This window comes from Durio zibethinus, chromosome 7, assembly GCF_047325235.1.
Source record: "Durio zibethinus cultivar Kanyao isolate XHJ-2024 chromosome 7, ASM4732523v1, whole genome shotgun sequence".
In the NCBI taxonomy this organism is placed as follows: Eukaryota; Viridiplantae; Streptophyta; class Magnoliopsida; order Malvales; family Malvaceae; genus Durio; species Durio zibethinus.
The window spans coordinates 982,501-985,000 of record NC_143168.1 but is presented as its reverse complement, the minus strand read 5'-3'; the positions used below and the strand labels follow the sequence as shown (position 1 = coordinate 985,000).

The window sequence follows — 2,500 nt, the reverse complement described above, 5'->3', positions numbered from 1 at the left end:
TAGTTAGTAGGTTGAGGTCTTGTTCGTTAACGAAATTAACCAGACAAATCGCTCCACCAACTAAGAACGGCCATGCACCACCACCCATAGAATCAAGAAAGAGCTCTCAGTCTGTCAATCCTTACTATGTCTGGACTTGGTAAGTTTCCCCGTGTTGAGTCAAATTAAGCCGCAGGCTCCACTCCTAGTGATGCCCTTCCATCAATTCCTTTAAGTTTCAGCCTTGCGACCATACTCCCCCCGGAACCCAAAAACTTTGATTTCTCATAAGGTACCGGCGGAGTCCTAAAAGTAACATCCGTCGATCCTTGGTCAGCATCATTTATGGTTGAGACTAGGATGGTATCTAATCGTCTTTGAGCCCCCAACTTTCATTCTTGATTAATGAAAACATCCTTGGCAAATGCTTTCGCAGTTGTTCATCTTTCATAAGTGCAAGAATTTTACCTCTGACTATGAAATATGAATGCCCCTGACTGTCCCTGTTAATCATTACTCCGATCCCGAAGGCCAACACAATAGGACCGAAATCCTATGATGTTATCCAATGCTAATGTATACAAGCATAAGCCTACTTTGAGCACTCTAATTTCTTCAAAGTAACAGCACCGGAGGAACGACCCAGGCAATTAAGTCCAGGAACACATCACCGACAGTAGGGATGAGTAGATCAGTGCTTACTGTGAGGCGGACCGGACGACCCAACCCTAGTTCCAACTATGAGCTTTTTAACTGCAACAACTTAAATATACACTATTGGAGCCGAAATTACCGCTGCTGCTAGCACCAGACTTGCCCTTCAATGGATCCTCGTTAAGAGATTTAGATTGTACTCATTCCAATTACCAGACTCAAAGAGCCCGGTATTGTTATTTATTGTCACTACCTCCCCGTGTCAGGATTGGGTAATTTACGCGCCTGCTACCTTCCTTGGATGTGGTAGCCATTTCTCAAGCTCCCTCTCTGAAATCAAACCCTAATTCTCCATCACCCGTCACCACCATAGTAGGCCACTATCCTACCATCGAAAGTTGATAGGGCAGAAATTTGAATGATGCATCACTGGCACAATGGCCGTGTGATCCGTCGAGTTATCAAGAATCATCAGAGCAACGGGCATAGCCTGCGTCGACCTTTTATCTAATCAATGCATCCCTTCTAGGAGTCAAGGTTTGTTGCACGTATTAGCTCTAGAATTACTATGGTTATCCAAGTATTAGATACCATCAAACAAACTATAACTGATTTAATGAGCTATTCACAGTTTCACAGTCCGAATTAGTTCATACTTACACATGCATGGCTTAATCTTTGAGACAAGCATATGACTACTGGCAGGATCAACCAGATAGCATTCCTTCGGGACGTTGGCATCATGTGGGCCTCAACGCACCGACAGAGCCTGATGCGGAGTGCAAGTGTCGTACGTGTCGAGCACGTGAAATGCATAGCATCGGAGGAACGGGGTCGAGAGCCCGCACCCGCTAAATGTTTCGTATCCGAGAGTATGATCAAACGTCGGTGCACCAATGCGGCCACGGATGATTGGGTGGCACGCTTGGGACACCAACCACGATTGACTTTCGACCCGTGGCCCTCGAAACACGAGATGAATGAGAGATGGTGAGACATCCGATTTCCATCGATTCAGGTATGCAAGATAGGATCCCGATCGTGCCCCCTGGGTACAACGACCGCATGAGGGGAAATTGAAGAGAATGACGGGTCGACAGTTCGATGCATTGAGCATGGAGCCTGCCAACACGCACAACCATAGCACCACTCATATGCCCATTACGTACAAGTGGCAGCATCCACACGCGCCGGTCCACAACCCACCCGATCGATTACTCGACGAGCGAGCAGAGGAAACGAGGTACGAGGCCATGCCATAACCGCTTGGCATGAGAAAAACATGAGCAAGGGCCACGAGACTGCCCCTGCCATCCGACAGGCAGCAACAAAGTGACACCACTGATGCTTGGGCCACGTGCAAGCTTCGCTGACACCACCCAGGGGGACATTGCCAGATTCAAGGACTTGTTCCTGGGGTCTCGGGTAGTATCGGCTGCATGCACGGCCTCGTCGAGGCCTAAGCATTTTGTGGTCGATGAGAAGGGACTGCGAGACCATCGAATACCGAGAGACCTGGCCGGGCCAAGCCAGTAACCGTGACTTCTGCTCGCACCACCCCAGGGGGTCGTTGCCCGATTCAGGGACTTGGTCTGGGGTCTAGGGTAGCATGTGCCGAGTGCACGGGCTCGAGCTCAGCTCCCCTTTTTCGCATGCACTTCAATCGATCGAGGCCATGGGTGCCTGCCGATCATTGGAGCAACCAATCACTGGACAAAATTGTCGGAAGGCATGCATGGCCTGTATTTTGCTTGAGGGACATTGCCCTGGGTGTACGCAATGGGAGGCCCATCACACATACCTACTCCCCCTGTGGATAGGGAGAGGGGGTGCCGAACCACCACCCCCTAAAGAGCATTAGAGATTT

General features: G+C 49.5%; 1 non-coding gene across 1 annotated transcript in view; it reads right to left on the bottom strand.

Moving 5' to 3' along the window:
* Positions 1 to 1,351, bottom strand: part of LOC149517979 (18S ribosomal RNA) — a 1,808-nt gene extending 457 nt beyond the window's left edge. Inside the window, exon 1 of the ribosomal RNA XR_016343892.1 lies at positions 1 to 1,351. This exon is cut by the window's left edge and continues 457 nt beyond it. This is a non-coding gene — a ribosomal RNA (18S ribosomal RNA).
* Between the last annotated feature and the right edge of the window lie 1,149 nt (positions 1,352 to 2,500).